General features: G+C 35.0%; 1 protein-coding gene and 1 pseudogene across 5 annotated transcripts in view; both read right to left on the bottom strand.

Annotated features, from left to right (window-relative positions):
• Positions 1-24,326, bottom strand: part of EIF4G3 (eukaryotic translation initiation factor 4 gamma 3) — a 279,210-nt gene that overhangs the window by 218,782 nt on the left and 36,102 nt on the right. The window lies entirely within an intron of this gene.
• LOC112472967 lies at positions 4,770-4,888 on the bottom strand (annotated as a pseudogene).

The raw sequence follows: 24,326 nt of genomic DNA, 5'->3' as shown, positions 1-24,326 counted from the left end.
CCTAATTGTTTTTTACCTCCAAATCCAAATCCTGTGGTTCAAATACCACCACTACCTAGGAGCTCTTCAATTTAATCTTTATTTCCCACTCCCTAAAATGAAACTTCTATTAAATAACTAATACCAAGCTAGTTCCTGACTGTTTGGTCTTGCAATTTCCATTGCCTAGAATGCCTTCCCTTCTTCCCTCCACTCACCTAAATCCTTTCAACTCCCAACTGATACCTGGATTAAATTCCTGGCTTCCCTATTTTGCTGCAAGAGATCACATGTTACTTCCTTTCACTTAGTCTCAGTTACCCTATTATTTATAAAAGGAAACAGGAAATAATACCTCAAAGAACTGTTGTAAGGATTAAATGAAATAAATAATACTTATACCTAAGTATACAGTAGGTATTCAATAAATGGTATCTTGTATAAAAGAATCCCGTTTACTCTTATTATTCCTTATGTTAATGTCCTTTCTCCAAAATACTTTTTTTTATAAGGATCCCTGGTTGAAAAGTTCACATAACCAAATTCATTCCAACACTAACTAGAATCCAAAAAAGCTTGCTGCTGCCTTTTTTTTTTTTTTTTTTGTCTTGATAAAGGCTTTTAGGGTAGGGATTACTCTGCCAAAGTAAGTCTTGGTCTGAATGACAAAAAAAAAAAGTCACTTTCTCATGTAAAGACCGGGGAAAAGGACGTGGCATTCAAGCCAGCCTAAGCATCTCCCAGAAGAGTAAATATATCTCTTCAAACATCAAATCAAAGTACCTAAATCCTAAATAACCTGCTGCTCTTCCAGTTGGCCTGATCACAGTCAGTCAAGAGAGGCACCAACAACTCAGATGTCCCAGGTTCAGGAGAGAAAGGCTATGTACATATGCAGAGACAATGGAATAGAAAAAAATGAAAGAGCTGAACAGAGAAATAAGTTCTGATTCTTTCATTTTTCCCTACCCACTCATGCATGTTGCTTGGGGATATGCAGATAGAATGGAAAGTGAACAACCACTTTTAGGAAAAATTAAGACCTGACTTTGAATCCTGATCACTCTATTTCCTAACTTAGGAAAGTCACTGCGTGTCTCCAAACCAGGTTCCTGATAAGTGGTAACAGCTGTCACACGTTATTATTATAAAGATTAAGTAGGATATACACTTTTTAAAAAGTAGTAGACACTCAACTGATATTATTTCTATCTCCTATGTCTTTGACTTCCATGCTATATTTAGAAAAGAAAAAGTAGAAGAGAAAAATCTTTATGAAAGAGGAAAGAGAATATGAGAGGATATTATATAAGTAAATATAATCTTAGATTAAACTGTTAATTTTGACTGACATTAAATGTAAGAGAAAAGCAGGCCATTTTGACAAACATTTTATGTGATTAAGAATGTGAACTCTGATACCAAGATGCCAGAATCAAATCCTAGTTCTATCACTTAACTAATTGTACGGTCTTGGGCAATTTATGTTTTTTGAGACCCAATTTTATCTGTAAATGAGAATAAAAATAGTACTTATACTTCATAGGGTTCTGGGGAAAATTAAATAATACACATGAAGCATGCATTTCATATAATCCCTAACAAATAATTATAGCAACTAAATTATTAAGTTACTATGTGAAAGCTTATTTCTTCTTTAAAAGAATTACCTAATTAAAAGAAAAAGAGCTCAGAAATTATAGCTTTAATTACTAAGATCTTATTTGGTGTTTCTAAACTATAGTTTCAGTGTCCTCCTTTACACTTAAAAATTATTGAGGAACCAAGAGTTTTTGCTAAAATGGGTTATATATCCATGTATATTTACCACATTAGAAATTAAAACTTAGAAAATACTTGAATATCTATTAAGTTATTTTAGGACAACAATAATAAATCAATTCTGTTAACACCAGTAACATTTTTTATTTTTAAAAAAGCCACCTAATTCTTTCTTCTAATTTAGGGAAAAGAGTAGCATTGTTTTTACAGTTTCGCAAATCTCTTTAATGTCTAGCTTAATAGAAGACCAGCTGAAATTTTATATGTGCTTCTGCATTCAATCTGTTGTAACATGTTATTTTGAAGCCTATGAAGAAAATCTGGTCTCATGTAGATAAGTGGTTAAAAAAAGGGAGGAGGAAATTAAGAGCCCTTCCTGAAAATTGTGCATATTATTTTTTGCTATTCTATTAAAATTTGATAAGTGATAGTTTTTAAAACAGGTGCAACATGGAATCTGAAACCATATCAATTAACTTTTCATACATAGTTACATTAAAATTATTTCTATGGTACATTTTCAATGGATCTTTTATCTCTGCATGATTTTGTAACATCGTGTATTGAAAATATTGGTTACATTAAGTTATGCAGATCTTCCAGATGTTGACACATTTCATTGCATAATATTAAAAATCGAATCTGTTAATATCACCATTGATCTCACCTGAAGTCTTTTAAGTATTGAGAAGCAGTCAAACTCATGGTGGCAGATACCAGTTTCCACTATTCTAATTTTTACTTAAAACCTATAATTTTATTATTGGAAAGTTTTCATTGAAGTGACAGGCACACTCATTTATTTTTGAAAATATCTGCTAAATATCCAAGACTGAATAATCATAGTTTATCATTCTTTCAAATAAAAATAGTGTTACATTTTTTTTAAAAAAAGCCACTTGTTCTGCCAGAAACTCACTCACACAGTGATTTTCATTAAAACCATTAACAGGACAACTATGCGACCTAAGTGCTTTGTATATACCTCCCATTCCATCACACAGAACATTAAAAAGATGCATACTCAAGGATCAATTTAATTAAATGAACCATTTTTAATTAAATGAACGCTTTTTACTGTTTCATCAAAGATATTAAGATACCGGTGCTTTTTTTTTAAGAATTCATGTTGGAGAAGAACACAATCATTACGAGTAGTTTGGTACTTGATTCATGCTAGGGTGCCAGCCATCTGACCCACCTTTGATTCTGTACCATCAATGAATACGTCAATAAAGTGAAAAAGGCAAAAAATATCTTAGAACAATTATTAAAATAGTTCTGACCTCTGCCTCTACATAGTATGCTACTGTAAGAAAATCATACTCTCTCTCACAGGGCCCCCTAATGCCAGGAGCAGGATTTCAATGCTATCAATATCCAGAATAAAATTCCTAGAGCAGAGTAAATCTACGTAAGCAGGCCAAAAGCACAGTGCTCCAAGGGCACCAAGGAATCCCATAAATGTAGTTATGCTAGATTAATATAAAAATGGTCAAGTGAGGTCATGAAAAAAATCCAAAGGGTTTTTCACAAACACTGACAGAGAACTACTATATGATTATTTATGAATGTGCTTTCTGAAAAAAGAATAAACTAGTATGTATGCTAGAGTGCATTCGTTAGCCCATGTTTAGTAAGATTCTAAAATGAATGCAGCAATGGCGGCCTGCTCTACTGTAGCTACTGCTCAACTGTAGCCAGTCCATCTGGGCCTCAGCCCATGGTCATGTAATTCTGCTTCTTCACCCTCGCCTTAGGATCTTACACGCTAGGCCCATCCAATAAGACCCTCGCTCATCAGTGTAGTTCAAACCATTAGAAAATCAAAGATTCCTTGTTCTTCCTTTTCCCAACCCTCTTTTCTCTTTCTTTAGTTTCAGGTTTAAGTAGCTAAGCACCTATTTCATGACATCTCTGTCTGAAATGAAGACGGACTAAGCCAGTGACACTGGTATCATCCAAGAGCTCTGAGCTAAATCAAACACCTAGAGCCAATAACACCAGCCAACATCTAAGTTTCAAAAAACTTTGAACATACTTCAACTTGAAGCCTGGAATTTAACTGAAACAGATTAATTTCAGACTATGTTAAAGAAGTTTGTTACAACAGTTCTAAAAGCACTGAACTCAGGAGGCAGTTTATCCATACCAGTAATCCAGAGTACAAATCTGATTTTAGCATTCCACTTCCTTCACTTACTGCTTGTATGATTTCTGGGGGGGTTACATTTAACATCTCTAAGCGTTATGTGTCTTTGCCTGGAAAATAAAGACAATAATAGTACCTACTTCAGAGAGCTGACATACATTTTTAAATTAGAGAATTTATTTAAGGCATTTAATCTAGTGTCATGTAAACATAAGTGTACAATAAATCACTGCTAATATGAAGAACTCTAAGTGTAATTTTTCTTTCTAGTATAAAGGTCAAAATAAAGTACCAAAAGCAGCTGAACCAATTATAAAATAACCAATATTTTCCCTCAGATTTCAACCAGTTATATACCAGCTTATATAACTGTGAGTAAATTTTCACTGTTGTATATTACATTCCCTTCTTAGAATATCTGAAAACATAGCTTTAGAATCTAAAAATTTAGTATAAGTCATGTGCAACTTTATGAGGGAGAAATGCACCATCAGGCAATTTCATCATTCTGCAAATACCACTTACACAAACCTAAACAGTATAGCCTATTACACACGTAGGCTAAATGGTATATAGCCTATTACTCCTAGGCTACAAACCTATACAGCATGTTACGATACTCCAACTCAACGGTACCTATATTTGTGTACCTACACATATCTAAACATAGAAAGGTACTGTAAAAATGCAATATATAAAATAATGGTACATCTGTAAAGGGCACTTACTATGAATGAAGCTGGCAAGACTGGAAATTGCTCTGGTGAGTGTGTGGTGAGTGGATGTAAAGTCATTACTGTACACTACTGCAGTCTTTAGTGTAAGCTAAGTTTTTTAATTTCATTTTTTTTTTTAAAGCCTACAGCACCTGGTATTCCTAGGTGGTCTCCCATCCAAGAACTAAAAAGGCCCAACCCTGTTTAGCTTCTGAGATCAGACGAGATCAGGCGTACTCAGGGTAGCATGACCGCAGACTTAATTTCATTTTTCAATAGTAAATTAACCTTAGTTTTAAATGTAACTTTTTTACTTTGTGAACTTCTTTTAACTTTTCAACTCTTGTAGTAATGCTTAGCTTAAAACACATTGTATAGCTGTACAAAAATATTTTTTCTTTATATCCTTATGAGTTTTATTTAAAAATTTTGTTTTCTAAACTTTTTGTTAAAAACTGTGGCACAAACACACACATAAGTCTAGGCCTACACAGGGTCAGTCATCACTATCACTGTCTTCCACCTCGACATCTTGTCCCTCTGAAGAGCTGTCATCTCCTCTAACAATGCCTTCTTCTGGAAAACCTCCTCAAGGAGCTGCCTGAGGTCTCACTCTTTTCAGAAATGTGTCCATGGTTGTATGCTTGGTTTTTTTTCATCATAGATTTGCTTGTAAGCAGATAACATCCCTCTCCATTAATGAAAACCTTTCAGTGTTGGGATATATGTTTTCAAACTTTTTAAGGAGCTTGCCGAGGTCTACAGAAGCTTCTGCTAAACCCTTAACTGTGAATTTTCTTGGGGGTTCCTCTTTTTCTCCTTAAGTTTCCTCTTCTCTTGCCTCTTCTTCAGCTATGTGTACCTGCTCTAGTTCCAACAACTTCTCGTTAATTAATTCCTCAGAAACTACCCCTAGGAACTCCTCAATGTTATCCTCATCCACATCCAGGTTTAAGTTGTTTGTCATTTAAACTGCAGCACTGTTGGTTTTTGCAACCTCCTCGTCCTTGGGAAATCCTTTGAAATCATGGACAAACCTCTTGTTTTCTTCCAGATGGCATGCATACACGCCTTAGCAACATCACTCCCATGCCCAAGTAAGATTCTTGATGTAGTTACAGATGTCAGAATCCTTCCAGAATTGCAGTGTCTTCCTCAGCTGCAGCAATAGCCTAGGCAAAGGTCTTCTTCACGTAGAAGGCTTTAAAAGCTCCTGTAACTTCCTGATCCATTGGTTTGATCAAAGAAGTGGTGTTTGGAGACAAAAATACCATGTTGATATTGGGATGAAGATCACCAATGAAAGGGGCATTATCAACAACAAGCAAAATCTTGAAAAATAGGTTATTCTCCATACAGCACACACACACACACACACACACACACAGTACTTCTCCATTCGCTGGCACAGCAATTCAGGAGGGTATCTTAGAAGAAAAGCTGGGTCATCCGTGCCCTCTTACTGCTCCTGTAGTACAATAAGAGTATGTGCTTGTCGATATGCTCGAAGGCCCTGGGGTTCTCAATGTACCAAATCACAAAGGTTTTAAATTTGTAGTGTCGAACACTGCCCCAGACTGTTATCCTGTCCTTAGAAGCCTTAAAACTTGTCATTAACTTGGCCTCCTTACAGACAAAAGTCCTTTTAGGCATCCATTTCCAGAACAGGGAGGTTTCAACCGTATTGAACATTTGCTCTGGCAAGTAACTTTCCTATATAATCAGTTTCCAAAAATTTTTCAGCTGCTTTCACATCAGTACTCAAAGACTCACCACTCACTTTCACATTATGTACTGAATAATGATTCTCGAATTGTTTAAGCCACCCAGAGCTAGCAGTAAAGTGAACATCGTAGTTGGGTCCCACCTTTTCTTTCAACATGCAAACAAACTTTTGGTTTTGGACACCATTTTCATGGTGCTGAGAGGCATATACTTCTGTGTCTGGTCTTCAGTTCGGGTCATCAAAAGTTTCTCCATGTTTGATATAGGCCTTTCTCAAACTTTTGTTGATCTCACGGCTCTCAATGAAGCAGATCCTTTAACAGTTTCCGTCACTTTGTTCTTGTTCTTTAAGATCACAGCTATGGTAGAATGAGACAAGCCTGACTGACGAGCAATAACCACCACTGATTGTCCACCTGAATAGTCCTCATGTACTTTTTTGTTTCCGGGTCAATCACTCAACATAACCTCTTACTAGCAACATTAGCAGTGGATTTGTACACTTAGGGGCCATGATGAACAAAACAATACAAGATTAATCTAGCACAAGAGAAAATGATGAAATCAAGAGATATAGTAAACACGAGATGTATGAGGCTGCTGCCAGCATAACACAGCGTACTACTTTACAGCAAACTTTTTTCATAGAGTCTACTCTAAAATAACAATTAAAAGTATAGTATAGTAAATACATAAACCAGGAAGTCACTTATTACAAGTATTATATGCTGTATATAACTACATGTCCTATACTTTTATACAATTGGCAGCGCAGGTTTGTTTACACCAGTTATCACCAAAAACTAGTAATGTGTTGCGCCTACAGCATTATGACAGCTATGACGTCACTACACAATAAGAATTTTTCAGTTCCGTTATATCATGGGGCCACCATCTATGTGTGATCCATCACTGACTTTAAAATGCAGTGCATAACTGTACATATTCAATACTGAGATTATTAAATAGAACCTAAAACAATCACAAATACTTTCCAGGCGACACTGTAATGTCAAGAGTCATGAACTATGGTGTCGCCAGGTTTACCTTAACAAATGACTTATCTAAAGGGAAAATCTGTGACAGACGAGGGAATAAAAAATCATAAACTTTCACAAGACACAGATTAAGACATTTAGGGTTCAACAAAACTCTCCAAAATCTCTCTTAAGAATACGAATACAACAAAGAGGGGTAGCACGTGCAGTAATATGTTACATTAGTCTCTATAATTTTGTGTGCATAAGATATTTCATTAAAAGGTGAGTCACCTGTGTAAAAAAATGACAACACAAGAGAACTCTTTAGTGCAAATTAAAAATAACCATAAAATATAGTTTAGCTATGCCTGATAAAGTTTATGTACACAGTGTAACATGTTTTTAAAAATAACAGTTCATCTTGATGGTTTACTTCTAAATGAGCAAAATGTAGGACAAAGGCCAACACTGTTAATTTTTGCCTGTTAACTGAGTCAAAAGACATTCTTTGAATAATCCACATAACTGTCTAAATTCTCCAATTGATATTATCTAATAAAACATAAAAACATTGGGTAATTTAAAAATCAACTGACACTGATGAAAAAGATTCTTGTCTGTATTTTATGAATGAATATCAAGCACCAACAATGAGTTGGATGGGATACACCCATACAAAAAGGAAATAAAGTTCATTTGACTTTACTTTTTAAATGACAGAATAATTTCCACAAGATCAAGTCTCGCACTACAGCACTTAGCTGTAACAGGGCATACTTTAGTGAAGAAACAGAAGAGAAAATTAAGCTTTTCTTTGTATTTTTCATTAAAAGAAATTGGAATTTTCTTTTGCAACTGTTTTTAGGTAAAAAGATAAAATTCTACAAAACGATACTGTTGCCGCTGCAAAGTATGAACAATGAGACTGGGGGTTGTAAAAGAGAAAGGGCTAGTGCAAGCCCTAACAAAGGCCCAGCACACTGGAGAGGCTAAACCCTGTGCATGAAAGCACTCTTTGTCTTTCTGGTCAATGCAAGGCCATTGAATGTCCCAGTATATAGTTTTAAAAAAAAAAAAGGGGACAGGAGAAGAGGGAGGATGGGAAGTTCTGCCTCTTTAGGGGATATCTCCTCAGCTGCGTGGCTACAATAAGGATGAAGATTGCAAGGACACAGAAAAGCTTTCCAAGCATGCAGCTACCCAGGCTTTGTTTATTAACACAGACCAGCAAAAGGACTCATGTGCCCTGCTTACGCTACATCTCACTTTACTATTAAAATTCAGAACTGCATTTCTGTTTCACATTGAACCTTTCATTCTAGCTCATTCAGAAAACTACAGAGGAAATAAAATTAAAGTCTTTTGGCTTCCAATGTAGACTCCAGCAATAGATAATCCCATCCCTTTTGTTTGAGGATATCAGAAAAGTTTAAATTTACAAAGACATTTCATTTTTTGTTCAAATGTTTTTCAAAAGACCAAGTAACCTAAGGAGGTTCTCTAATGAAGGCCACAGCAGCTCAGCGTTTAACACAGGTTCACAGCAGCGACCCCTCGTTTCAGTACTCTACACTTCTTTGCAAACAGCACACCCTCAGGGTGTGGATCCTAACCATTTTCCTCACGCCATAACTTACCAAATGAAGGAAAGTTAGTGAAAGAAGTTGTCATAGCTTAATTAAATTTGATTGATAACTCAAATTTAATTATATTATTTATATAATTAGTTATGAAGCTACAGTTGGCATAAGTTTCTGAGATTCTAAACAAAGAAAAGGTCCATTCTCTGGTATTAAGATTAAAAATAGAAATGTTGATTTGCTTAAAACACACACACAGGCACACACACAGAGGACATTCCTATGTCATTACTGGAAATTTTATTTCAAAATCCCACTCTATTACTAAGGTTTTATATATGCATATGGCTGACTTTATGAAGCACATTAGAATTCAATTATGAGACATCAGATTGCAAATGCATTTTAATAATTAAAGTTTATTTTTAAGGTTTTATAATTAACTGTTGAACTAGAAATTTTGCTTTAACACTACTTTAAGAATTAATGAATTCCGTCTTTTGAGTTGAAATGGGTATGAAATTGTAAAATCAGAGATTAGGAAGAGTCGTGGGACATGATCATATATAAAAATGAATGTCTAACTAAAGACAAAAAAAAAAAGGACTCAGAAATTAAGTAACATCCTGAAGGTCACAGAGCTTCAGGAATATCCTTTATAATGACAGTAGAGAATAAAAAGCCAAATTCATGTACAGTTTGCAACCTCACTATCTACTGGGTCATGATTTGCAAATGAGTAAATCTTCTACTGGTCCCAAAGGGCTTCTAACACAACTTCCTGGGAACCATACGGACTTCTGAAAGATAGGGTATTTCTGTGAGAATAAAGGGATATAATAAAAACAAAGAACGGCAAATAAACTTATTTGATAAATAAAAGGAAGAAGTAAATGTTATATACTTTGAAATAGTACAAAGAAAACTACAGCTACAACCATAGCCTGTAGATCTGCAGATGTCCTGTGCTATTAACCATAACTAGTTTTCATAAGATCACTGTTAAAAAATTCAAATGGTACAGAGCATGTAACGTAAATACCAGTACAAAAGGATGTAAGATTGTACCTCCCTTCATTCAATCTTTTTCTCCTAAATGTAACCACTATCAAGTGTTTTATGTATCTTTCCAGAAATTTTCTACACATATGCATACACTATCATTTTCAACAACTCTTAAAAATTGCTTCTATAATTTATCATTGTGATTATTCTAAAATTATCAAAAATGTCAGATCACTATAGGTTTAAGAAATAAAATTTCTAAATATGAGTCATTCACAATTATGAAAACATGATGATGAAAACTGTTAGATGAGAGAAGTTAGAGAAAATAAATGTACCAAGTTTTAATAGAACTTAATATTCCATCTGTAAAGACCATTTTTTGCATTTAATTTCACACAATGGAGGCAATTAAAATATACATACTAGATAAATCATACTGTCATTTTGACAAGTTATATAATCTATTAATCATTGCAACCATTTCTAAGTGTAGTCCATCTTCATTTCCTTTCAGTTACATTTTATTAAATGTTACAATCCAGTAATCACTCCTTTATAAATAAAATTAGGTCAAATCACAAACTAACAATAACACTCCAAGTCCTGATAAAAAAGTCAAAGAACAAAAATCTATTACACTACAAATGCAGTCTTTGGTAAATATGTCCTAAGAGATCTAAAATTCAAGATACCACTTTTTAAATATGCATAGCCCAACTGATGGGCAGGTAGGGTGTAGACTAGGCTAATGAACATGGATCTCAACAACTCACATCACCAAAAAAAAAACCGTCTTTTGAGTTGAAATGGGTATGAAATTGTAAAATCAGAGATTAGGAAGAGTCGTGGGACATGATCATATATAAAAATGAATGTCTAACTAAAGACAAAAAAAAAAAGGACTCAGAAATTAAGTAACATCCTGAAGGTCACAGAGCTTCAGGAATATCCTTTATAATGACAGTAGAGAATAAAAAGCCAAATTCATGTACAGTTTGCAACCTCACTATCTACTGGGTCATGATTTGCAAATGAGTAAATCTTCTACTGGTCCCAAAGGGCTTCTAACACAACTTCCTGGGAACCATACGGACTTCTGAAAGATAGGGTATTTCTGTGAGAATAAAGGGATATAATAAAAACAAAGAACGGCAAATAAACTTATTTGATAAATAAAAGGAAGAAGTAAATGTTATATACTTTGAAATAGTACAAAGAAAACTACAGCTACAACCATAGCCTGTAGATCTGCAGATGTCCTGTGCTATTAACCATAACTAGTTTTCATAAGATCACTGTTAAAAAATTCAAATGGTACAGAGCATGTAACGTAAATACCAGTACAAAAGGATGTAAGATTGTACCTCCCTTCATTCAATCTTTTTCTCCTAAATGTAACCACTATCAAGTGTTTTATGTATCTTTCCAGAAATTTTCTACACATATGCATACACTATCATTTTCAACAACTCTTAAAAATTGCTTCTATAATTTATCATTGTGATTATTCTAAAATTATCAAAAATGTCAGATCACTATAGGTTTAAGAAATAAAATTTCTAAATATGAGTCATTCACAATTATGAAAACATGATGATGAAAACTGTTAGATGAGAGAAGTTAGAGAAAATAAATGTACCAAGTTTTAATAGAACTTAATATTCCATCTGTAAAGACCATTTTTTGCATTTAATTTCACACAATGGAGGCAATTAAAATATACATACTAGATAAATCATACTGTCATTTTGACAAGTTATATAATCTATTAATCATTGCAACCATTTCTAAGTGTAGTCCATCTTCATTTCCTTTCAGTTACATTTTATTAAATGTTACAATCCAGTAATCACTCCTTTATAAATAAAATTAGGTCAAATCACAAACTAACAATAACACTCCAAGTCCTGATAAAAAAGTCAAAGAACAAAAATCTATTACACTACAAATGCAGTCTTTGGTAAATATGTCCTAAGAGATCTAAAATTCAAGATACCACTTTTTAAATATGCATAGCCCAACTGATGGGCAGGTAGGGTGTAGACTAGGCTAATGAACATGGATCTCAACAACTCACATCACCAAAAAAAAAAATCTCAGTATAAGAGCAGCGACGGTATGAACTTTAAAATCAGACTTGAGCTAGAATCCCACATCTACCACCAAGCTTGGTTTCTAACTTGTAAAATGATATTCTTAACAAACTTAGTAGACACTCAACAAATGGTGTAGCAATTATTATTACTATTAGGAGTAGCAGTTTTAAAGGAGAGCTTTCATATATTATAATAAATGTAATGCTTCCTACAGTAGCATTTCAAACACGAAATTACCAACAGAGTTCCTGGCATAGTAGAAAAAGATATTTATACATACAAATATACATTCCATTTCCTAAACTTATGAATGTACACATATGTTATCATATAGCTAAATTCTAAAAAGTATGAGAACTTAGCTTTGGACCCAATATTTGACAATAAAATGTCAATAATACCACTTGAGCATACTTTCACTTTTCCATTTGCCCTTGTGAAACAATTTTTTCACCTCAACCCAGAGAATTGGAAGGGAAAACATTTTTAACTTGTTTTACACTGGATCCTAACTATAATACATATGTATATATTAGTCATTAAGACCATTTCATTGCCTTCCAATCTATAAGCTGTCACTATTAAGAGCAACTGTGATACACCAAGATTTTGATGAAAAGAAAAATTGGTAAGCAGCAGTTTCTTCCCTCATTGCTCATATTATCAAAATTCTTTAATTCTGAATGTACTAGTATTTACCATGCTTCAGTGAACCATCTCAGTAGATATGACTCAAAAATCCGTAGCTTAATCCCATATTGTTCTAAGTAGTAAAAAGTCTTACTGTCTGCTAATCACATCCTCCTGAAATGTCCCACACTGAAAACATGGCCATAATCTATGAAACTCTACTATTTATCCCTAAAGCGCTTCCCTCTTCTGGCTATTCACTGTTTACAGCACCATCATCTATCCAGAAGCCCAATGAAGCGGTAACAATCAATCTTAACTTCTCTTACTCCCTTACCCTACACATCATCTATGTTTCATAACCAGACAGAAAATGGGAAAGATCCTCTGCTGCAGCTTAAATTGTGACATTTAATTAAGCTTCTTTAATTGTTGTCAATTTCTCAACTAAACCACTGCTTCAAAATATGCTACTTAAGTGGCCACTGATTCTCTTAGGATTTCATATTATAAGCACATTACCAAAACTTTGTTAAATAGAAAATTTAAAATCTACCCACAAGTCTACATCCCAAGACCACTCCATTTTTGTTTTTTCTTCCAGTACTTTCTCTTATGTGTGCATTTTCTTAACAAGTTAACAATATACACACTACCTTTTGCTTATTAAATCATGTATTTTGCTAGTATTCATTACTGTATTTCAAAAATAAATTCATTATAAAATGTATAAATTTTGTTGAAATATAAGACTATAAAAAGGAAATTAAAAATCATTCAACCCCAAGCCAGTGATAATCACTATTAAAAATTTAGTATTTCCTCCCAGTCCTAAGAATTAACTGTTTGATTTTAATCCTATATTGTTAATGAAACTGATAGAATATGGAATTTCCCTAATAATGGCCTGAACTAACTTGGCCTGATTCAAGTTATCATTAGTCCAAAGTGCCATGCTGATTTTGATTTTCAAAGTGATTGATCATTATTTGTACATCTTCAAGACTACAATCACTAGCATGCAGCAAATCCAGGGAAAACTTCCTAAAGGCAGAGCATCATCGAAAGCCTACCAAATTAAATAAAATTAATTTCTACCAAAACTAGAAGAGTAACACTAAAACTGTAATCATCCTTTCATATAAATGATATTACAAGACTTGGCAAAGATTAGAACTCCCTATTAAAACACACACACACACACACACACACACACACACACACACAAGATACAAAAACCATACAAAAGAACTATTTTGTTTCTCGGGGGAGTTTATGCGTAGTGAGAAGACAAAAGTGAAACTTTAAAATTTGAAAAACAGATGAGACAAATTCTAAAATACAACTCTAAGATCAGGGTCAAATTAAAAGGAGACATATTCCTCTTAGTGTTTCCTTTTTATTGGTATGTACTCTTAATTGTGGCTTTAATGTAAAAAGGAAAATGTCACCCCTCTGATAGATCCTGACTCGACCATTTAAATCTGTTACAGAGCCCAGGAAAAAGACACCATGAGTTATCCACACCTCACCTCGTCTCCAAAGCTCCTCCAGACCCGCTGCTATCTGCCCACCCCACTGTGATCTCCGCTTTCCTAGCTCCAGAATACCTCCTTCCTCCCGCTTCCACTTCGACACTATTTCTTCGATCCTGCTGTTTGTCAAGTCTCTTTAACTGACAACATTGGAATCGCCATCCTAAGTTTACCCTATCTGACCTTCGGTCCTATCCATAACATCAACAGAAAAAGGACATAAGCCAAATTGTGAGTTTTATTGGTCGAAACCTACTACTCATTTAGTCTTCCCATACCAAATAATGAGAAACAGATGTAATAAGACATTCTTCATCTTATATAAAGCTCAAATGCAATGCAGAGCTACAGAGATGAACACAAATACTTTCAGTTCTATAAGATTTATTCATTCACTCACTCATTCACTCCTTGAACAAATATTTATTAAAAGCCTGCTTTACGCCAGACATTGTTTTTAGGAACACGGAACAGATTTACAACACAAAGTCCACACTCTCTTGAAGCTTATAGAAAACCAGTTAACAGTATGTCAACATGTCGATAAATGACATTTCCATCTTATAGCTTTAATCTTCGTATATCCGAATAGTAAACAAATTAAAAATTGTAAAAAAAAAAAAAAAAAAAAGGGTTTTAAAAAAGGGGTACAGATATTCTTGTAAGTAAATAATGTGAACAAAGTCACAAAGTAATCTGCAATCAAAATAGCCACACTAATTATATTTTAGGAAAAAAATTAGAGGTTTTTCCATCTAGAGGTTATCAAATCTCAATCTCATACTGAAATGTGACAAATATCTACTCTAAATGTTAGCAAAGGTGATCACACAGTAATCGGTAAGGGCTTAATAGTGAATACCTATTCTAGCCAACCAATATACAAAAGGATAAGAGGGAATTATTAAATGCCCATCTGTGTAGGGCATTATACTATAAAACATAGTCTTAGTTTCAAAGAACTTATAATTTGGTTAAATAACATATGGGTATAACAGATAACCATTCAAAAAGTTTTTTGAGGAATGCCAATCAGTGACACCAATGACTGTAGGAATTCAGAAAGCAAAGAAATGTTTGTGGACTGAGATAATGAAGAACCATACCACAAAGAAGAAAGGATTGAAATGGATTATAGAAGAAAAGTTAAGACTGAGATGTAAAAGACCAAGAGGCAGTCTAAGTAACGAAAACACAAATACAGGAATAAGAATATACCTGGAATAGTCTATGACTATATACTGTGATTTAATCTAAGTAAGTAGGTGATCATGTTCTCTTCTCTCCACATCCCCACAGAATGAATGGACACTGCTGCCATTTTTCCACATCATTAATGGAAGTAAAATGGTGTCACAGTGCATGTGCAGGCTAGTACAAGTAAACAGGAGGTCCACACAAGATTAGGAAGTCGCAGGATATCAGAGCTAAAAAGGATTCCAATTCTACGACATTCTTCCACAGATAAATGAAACTCAGAAAAGTCACCAAATAAAGCCACAAAGTCAACGGCAAAGTTAAAATTATTACCCAGGTTTTGCTGATGCTTTATGATTGAATATAACCTCCCTATTGAGTCTGAGGTAGTTGCAGAATCTTCCAAGAGAAAACAAGCAGTAGGCAATCAGGCAAAGGTCCAAGCAAAGAAACAGTACAGATTTGTCATCATCTTAGAGATAGGATTAAAGTTGTAGGAGCTGATGAAATCGCGAAGAAGTATATAGAAAAAAAAAATGAGAGCCAAAGACCATATCTGAGAAAATATACAGGTGATCGTGCTCTTTTCCCCATATCCCTGTCTTAGGCCACAGAATGGACACTGCTGCCATTTTTCACATTAGTGGATTGAAAATGGTGTTACTGTACTTATGCATGCTATTTTTGTTTCCTGTCCACTAAGCAGTTAAGCCCTGTCCTAGGCTACAGGTGTCCCAACTTCTATTGGTGACCAACAGTTCAACTCGAAGATGACAGAAGGGATGAAGAACATGTACTGGGATTTGAGGGACCCAATGTATTCATATTCCTACCCCTTCAAAGTTCTAAGCGAAAGAGATGTCAGAAGAGAATTAAAAAAATGCCAGCTTTACTACTGATAAAAGCTAAACTAGGGAATTCAGCTTGTGCCCAAGAACAAACTGGGCTTTCTACTCCCTCGGCCCAACACTTTGGAACTTGTACTGGAGGCCAAGTGGGTCAGTAGAACTGGTATTTATCTAGCCAGCTACCCAGCAGAATACAGAGAATGCAAGAGAAGGACCACTGGTTTTTAAAGCCCTTCCAATCATTAACTCTGTTCTCACCTGAGACTGAAGAGAAGCACAGAAGGCTTCTTCCCAATAGAGCCGGGCTCAAGAATTCATGCAGGTTCTAAGAACTGACTTGACAAGGGAATCAATTTGATGTCTAGTGATTTCAAAGTATTGGTTCTCAACTTTTGCTACACATAAGAATTACCTCTAGAGCTATTAAAAACCCAAATGTTCAGCCTGTACTCTCAAACTAAATCAAAACCAAATCTGGAAGTGATATTCAAGTTTTTAACTCTTTCCAAGTAATTTCAATGTGCAGCCGAGGTTAAGAAGTAGAGTAAAACAAGAGCAGAAGCCAAATGTTACAGAGTTAAGGTGTCAGAATGGGTGATGAGGAACGTGGAAAGAGCAAGCAAAGACCAATCTTTCAGCCAATTTTGTATTTAAAAATGCAAACTAAAACAAAACAACACTGAAATAATGGCTTATGCAGCAGCAGCTCAAGATAGGTATCTTTAGTACTGAAAGTTCTGAAAAAGTTACAGGCACAAGTTAAAGATTCAGCAGCAAGGTCAAGAATGAGCATGTGAAAGTAGAAGAATGGAGCAGGAACCTTGAGAAAAGTGAGAGGGAATGGAAATAAGACCAAAAGGAGATGACAGGGGTGTCTCTGTAAAAAGAAAAGACAACTTCCGAAGAAAGTCGAGTGACGATACAAATAGAAATATTTTCACGAAGAACTAGAAAGTGAAACAAGAACACTTTTTCCTCATCTTACATTCCCATTGCTTTGCTCTTCTCAGTTAAGTCTGTGAAGTTATCTGTACTGGTAAAAAATGGAAGAGGATCTACAGAGAGGTAACTGAAAGCCTGAAGATATGTAAAATATCTTAACAGAAAACAGAGAAGATACTGCAAAGTTTCCTTGCCTTTGCTGTGCTCGCGACCACGGATTTCCCAGCCTCGCACATTTTAAAAATAATAATGTGTGTATACTACCAACCATTGTTACTCTCATTTCTCATTTTTTAGCCAAGATAACCAAAGTTATCAACAATATTTTCTAAAATTAGGCACCACCCAAAAACATCTGTGGTGAAAAAATGTATATATTTTTTCAAATAAACAGTTCTGTAGAACACAGGCCAAACTAATTGAGAATTATTCATTCATAACAACATAAAATCAACACTTCGATATTCTTTGGCTGAAAATTTAGTTAATTTAAATGGCAGTCTGAGATTTTCCACTTCAGCTCAGCTCATCACTGAATCTACCTATTCTCCTGTACTACTTCAAAAAGTTCTTCCTCTTCCATTTTCATGACACTCTGATGCTTTTTTTTAAAGGGAAAAATGGGAAAGACAACTTATTTTTAATAGATATTGACCACAATTATATAACTGTAATTTTTTAAGTACTTCAAATGTCAACAATAAACTCAGAAAAATAACTTCCCCTTCAAAATAGTATATTCTTTAGCAACAATAAATTATTTTTAATTACATAAGCTTAGAACCTTATAGATACTTTCAATGCCTTTTTAAAAGAGTTTAAGAACATTTATATTTTTATTATGCTAAGAAACTTTCAACTTTATTTTCTAAAAGGTTCAATTAAATTAAAAAAAAATTAGAGCAATGAGAATGAATGAACTAGAAGTATGTACAACTGGTATGAATCTCACAAATGAGGTTGAATAAAAGGAATCAGATACAAAAAAAAGATAATTCTGTGTGACTGTATTCATATAAAGTTCAAAAACTGACAAAAAACATATGTTGTCGGAAATAGGTACATGGGAGCAGATACTGACTGGAAGAACACCTGGGTGTCTTCTGTGGTTCTGAGAATATTCTATTGCTTTATGTTCTATATTGGTGTTTTTAATATGGGAAAATTTGTTGTGATGTTCACTTACAAGTGTTTTGAAGTGGTTTGTTACCGGCACCAGATAAACTTATCTATGCACAAATACAATTCTTCCACTGTTGACAAAATTAGGAGGCAGTTATTACGGCTTCAGCACTTGGCCACCCTGGCCCAGTTTCTAAAGCTCATACATAAAATGGAGTTGCTGTGAAAATTAAGTAAATTAATCCCTGACACAGTAGCTGGCATAGAGTCAGTGCTTAATAAATGTTAGCTTGGGTGGCAGGGGTGGGGAGGAGACTGTTATTCCTTCAGTGCTCTCTATAACATATTCTCTGTCTCATCAACACTTTTGCCTCACCAGCATCACCCAGCTCATCCATACTCACCCAAATCCTAACTATTCCTCAAGACCAAGTTTAGATCTTTCCTCTCAAAGAATTTTATGACTACTCTTACCTTCAAGTTTCCCTTTTCTAAGACCAGCTGTATCCACAAAACAGCTAAATAATAATATAATGTACATATGTAAGTTTTACCTTAAAAGAACCATATTTCATTTCTCCCATGTGCTCCACAATGTGAAGACACAATAACCTAAGAGTTCATAAACCACAGTAGTCCCCCTTTATCTGTGGGGTTTCGCTTTCTGTGGTTCCAGTTAGCTACAGTCAACCGTGGTCCAAAAACATTAAATGAAAAATTCCAGAAAAAAACAATTTGTAAGATTGAACTTGCACACTGTACTGAGCAGTGTAATGAAACCTCATGCCATCCTACTCTGTCCCATCTAAAATGTAAATCATCCCTTCACCCGGTGTACCCACGCTGTATACATTATCTACCTGATAGTCACTTAGTAGCCACCTTGGTTATCAGATCCACTGTCACAATATCACAATGCTTGTGTTCAAGTAACCCTTATTTGACTTAATAATGCTACATTCATGTAATTTTTATTACAGTATATCATAATAATTGTTCTATCTTATTATTGTTGTTAATCTTATACTGTACTTAGTTTATAAACTTTATCATAGGTATGTATGTATAGGAAAAAAACAGTGTGTATACACATAATTATAGGGTTTGGTAGTACCTGTAGTTTCAGGTATCCCCTGGGGGTCTCAGAACATATACTCTGCAGATAAGGAGGGACTACTATATTAGGCCCATCCTTTAATATGTCACACAAATGAGTAACAACAGGAGTGTTCTAGTTGGATATTCCAGGGATCTTCTAGATATTAATACTTAAGTGATCACTTATAATCACTCTATCACTTTGAAGTCCTACTACAATACTCCAGCTAAGAATCAGGTGAGCAGCATAAAAAAGCAGGGGGAGGAGTTTCACAATCCAAAATTTGAAGCTCAAAAAGAACATGCACTTATGCTATAAAAACTAAAGGCTAATAGCTATTTCTCAAATCTGCTCCTGGGATGAAGTGGGATGCTGAAGGTAAGGAGAGAGAGAGAGAGGTGCTACTTTGGAGAAAAGAGCCTCTCAGCAGTGGCAGGGCGTTGGGGGAAGAAAATTAAACATCACTATAATAGCAGACACAACTGAGCACTCCCTGGGCCCCATGCTAAGCATGCACATGCACTTGTCATTTAAGACTCAAAACAACTGTGAAATAGGTGTGCCATTATTAAACCCATTTTACAGATTAGGAAGCTTAGGAACAGAGAGGGTACGTGGCTTTCCCAAGGTCACAAAGCTAGTGAGAGTCAGAGCAGAGATTCAACCCAAGTCATCTGAGCTCTAGCTCCAGTGAAGTCTGTGGCCCCCATCTTTTACTTCCCCCCTAGAATAAATTCATGTATTTATAAACAACTAACTTAAGGACTGGAGAGAAGCTTAACAAAGCTTTGTTTCAATTTGAAAGGATAGAGGAGTTTAGATGCATTTTCAGTATAGTACTGCTCTTACTACATTATATAAAAACTGCTTGATTCTGTTGATTTACTATCGGTTATGAAGTACAAGTGGCATTTTTTTTGGAATGTCATAAATTAGTTGGAAAATGAATTACAAAGTTAAACTTGATACTTGTTAAATAAACATCTCATTATTTAATAGGTTTTCACACGCCTAATGTTGCAATATTTTCAGCAGTTAGCACCCAGATACAGAACAAATTTTCTGCCAGATCAAACAATAGATTTTTTTCAGTTTGGGCTAGTTCAAGTTCAGCTGTGATTCAATTACTGTAGTCCAGCCAATAATATTGAGCACTTCTATGTAAGAAAACTCAATTTAAATGTGTGAAAAACTTATTTCCAAGGCATTTAACACATCAGCTGAGGGCTAAGTCTGCCAGTTTGCATTACACATGTGAAAGATGTATAATTACACTTCTACTGGTAGCAATGCTAAGTTTCAAGTAACTCCAGATTTCAGACTCAGGCAAGACCAGAATCATGATTATTTTGGAGGCTAGAGATTTACAAGTCAAAATCATGTATGAAGGTAAAACTGCACAGTGGAAAAGATAAATATAAGAGTATATTTATTATAGTCCACTCCCTAAATAAAATCCTCCAGAAACTTCTGTTCCATTTGATGGACCAGCTTATACTCTTATGAGATGCCTTCATGATCCTCCCCATTCTCTCTTAATGGTAAATTATCAAAGTATTTGAAGATTGTAAAACACTACCTAGCCTCAAAAGATCTGCTGCAGTCCTTTTTAACTGCCCTAGCCCACAGACACCAGTAGACTTAAAACAAGACCAGACACTCAGGGGGGAAAAAAGGAGTCACTCAAAAAAGAGTACCTAAACTGACATAGATCAGAACACTTGGGCCAAAAATTTGGGTTAAAAGTTACTGTCACTGAAAAAAAAAAGGGGGGGGAGGGTAAGAGGAGGACTTAAATGGAACAATTTTTTTTACTTTAAACAGCAGAAAATAAACAACTACCAAAAAAACCCACTTCTTTTCTATATTATAATTGAGCAAAATTCTGTCGCAAAAATCCCATAAAAAAAATAGAAACACTGGTCAATGGTATAATTCCGTGATGACAAAGAACATGTATTAAATGACAATATAGTGAAACCATTTCTATAAAAGAGAAATGTTGCGGTACAAACAGCTTTCTGATCTGGGGCCAATTCAAGGATTGAAAGTACATCATATTCTCTTCCTCAAATATTATATATCTCATCAAATTCAAGGCACATTGCAGAGCCTTCAATATATGTATTTCATTCGGCAAACATTCAAACTGCCATCTAAGAACCTGTAGTAAAGATGTGCTATTGCTTGTTATATGGGCACTAGTGGCTTCAAACACTGAAAATCAACAAATATGATACCCTACTAAGGAAACGTAAAGAGTAGGTAGTCTTTATTCTGCATCTACAGAAGGCCATCTCACTGAGGCATGTACAGCGAAGGCTTGACTGCCTACAGTAAGAACAATTTTCAGAATTTTGAAATCTCAAGCTGTCACAACCAAGATTGGTTGATATTTCAGTATGTTGGCTTCTAAATTTTTCTGTAAGGGAAGCATAAAATGCATTCATTTTGGCCTGCTAATAAAGTATATTTCTAAAAAGGATCTTGTACCTACTGTTTCCTCTGCCTGAGACACTCCATCCACAGATATGCATATATCCCAACAACTTAACACTCCATTTCCTTCCTGTCTCTGTTCAAATTTCCCCTTATAAAAAGAAGCCTTCCTTGACACGCCATGTAAAGTAACAACTCTCTACAACTTCTCTGTATCCTGCATTATTTTTCCACATAGCACTTACCACCATATGACTTTACATATTTGGTACTATCTTTCTCCCCCTGCTATAATATAGGTTTTGTAAGAACAAATCTTGTTTTTATTCACTGCTCCATCTTTAGCTCCTAATACAATGTCTGGGACATAGCTGGTATGCAATAGATGTTTGTTGAATAAATGAACAAATGAATGAATTCCTTAACCCCACCTATGCCTAAGGCCTTCCTGGTTTCCTAGCAATAATATGTTAATGGCTTGTTTTGAGGATTCTATGATTCAAACTGCAACAATTTCATAAATCATTTGCATTATACCTAGCAACTTATATTGCACTATCAGGCACTAATATTCATGAAATTACCCAGCATCTGCAGCAAAGAACGTGCAAAAAGAACATACAATACACTAAAGAAAGAAACAGTAAAGGGAAAGAAAGACAAGTATCTACATTAAAAAGAGATTTCTTAGACATCATAGAATTTACTCCACTAGATCTGCCAGTAAAAGTAAAAAGTATTTCTTCCTACATTTAAAAGGCACCCATGAAAATAAATTTAATTATTAAAAATTTGAGCACTGTCAATCATATAACTTTACTTTGGTCATGATGAAGCTTAGATCTAAATCTGAAACCCACATCCAACAACCACCAAGGGTCTTTGGCATTCATTTCTATAAAATGCTCATGCTTTTACCTACCCGTTTGTTTTTAATCCCTATCTTCATTTTCCCTTTCCTTTTTGTTTAGGAAAAACTAGATTTCCTTATCTAGTTTTTTCACCTAGTATCATTTCAAGTATTTTTATAAACCACTTTAAATACTTCTTAGAATGAAATTCGAAGATAGCACAGATTAATTAACTCTAAAGATTACTATTAGATGTCCTTTTCTGCTCAGGATATAGAAAGCTACAAAGAACATAGTATCCACACTAAAGAAGAAAAAGTCAGATAATCTAAAATAACTTTTCTTAAACCCATCAGAGATCGCTGACGTTGCAAGGCAACCAAATAAACTGAATTCCAAAGAAGGACAAGGCCCTCCAATAAGGACAGAACACATATGGCAAGTCACAAGGGAACGAGGTAATTATAATACAGTGTGTTTAAAAAAAAAATCTGCTAAAAATTTAATAAATTCCTAAAAGCTAAGCGTGGGCAAGCGTACCAGTTCCCAGCTGGGTTCCCTAGACACAACAGGAGTCTGCCCTCACCTGCAAGGCCTCTTTTCTTTAAGCCTTCTAGGGTGCTTATGAGAAAGACTGAGTTCATGGCAAAAGACCAGAGAAAGTCCTACTCAGTGTCACAGATGTGCAAGAGGTGATCGATCAGCCATTGCTGTGAACAGGCACAAAGCCCCATCTGATTGCTCGGATCCTTTTCTTCTATGAAGTAAAAGCCACTTTAGGCCACTGGAGAAGGGGCAACAAACCCTTTCTCTCCTAGGACACTGGAAAACACTTATTGTTGCTGCGATAAGGAGATAAGCAAATCCTTCTACTCCTGTGGGGAAGGGTAAGAAACCGCGTTGGGCCTAGGATCCCTTACTGGTATACCAAGCAGAAGTCTCCTGAAGTTGGGAGGGGAAGGAAATCCTTTCCAAGAACAACCACAAATTCAAAGCAAACACTGGCTGACGCAGGGAAGAGGAGAGGGAACAATCTGCCTCCACCACAATCCTAACATCACATAGCAAGCAACAGCTTCTACCACCAGGGTAACCACTTTAGCCATCACTACAAGACTTTGACGCCTGTAGTACACCAAAGTTAATGATAAAAATAAAACCCCAAGCTATCTCAACTCATGACCAGTTTGACTCAACACCCCATATCAATGGCCCAACAGCCCATTCCCAAACATAAATACTATATACTCAAGTCCTGACTTCTACAAATAATGTCCAACACATAATCAAAAACTATGAGACACACACAAAAAAGAAAATCATCTGTAGTGAGGAAATAAAAGCAGTCAATATAAGTAGACTCAGGGATGGCTCAGATGCTGGAATGATCAGAGATTTTAATTATTATGATTAATATGTTAAAGGAGTTAGTGAAAAAGGTAAACAACATACATGAACAGATAGGTAATTTCAGCAAAGAAATGGTAAATATTTCTAAAAGTCAAATGGAAATGCTGTCAGAGATATGTCAGAGATAAAGAATTCCTTTAATAGACTCAGCAGCAGACTAGATTCGCCTCATGAAAGAATCAATAAACTTGAAGATACCTGAAGACACATCAACAGAAATTATCCAAACTGAAAC

The sequence above is a fragment of the Pteropus alecto genome, unplaced genomic scaffold (genome assembly GCF_000325575.1).
Source record: "Pteropus alecto unplaced genomic scaffold, ASM32557v1 scaffold39, whole genome shotgun sequence".
NCBI lineage: Eukaryota > Metazoa > Chordata > Mammalia > Chiroptera > Pteropodidae > Pteropus > Pteropus alecto.
The sequence above is the reverse complement of the archived record's forward strand: the minus strand, read 5'-3'. Positions and strand labels throughout refer to the sequence as shown.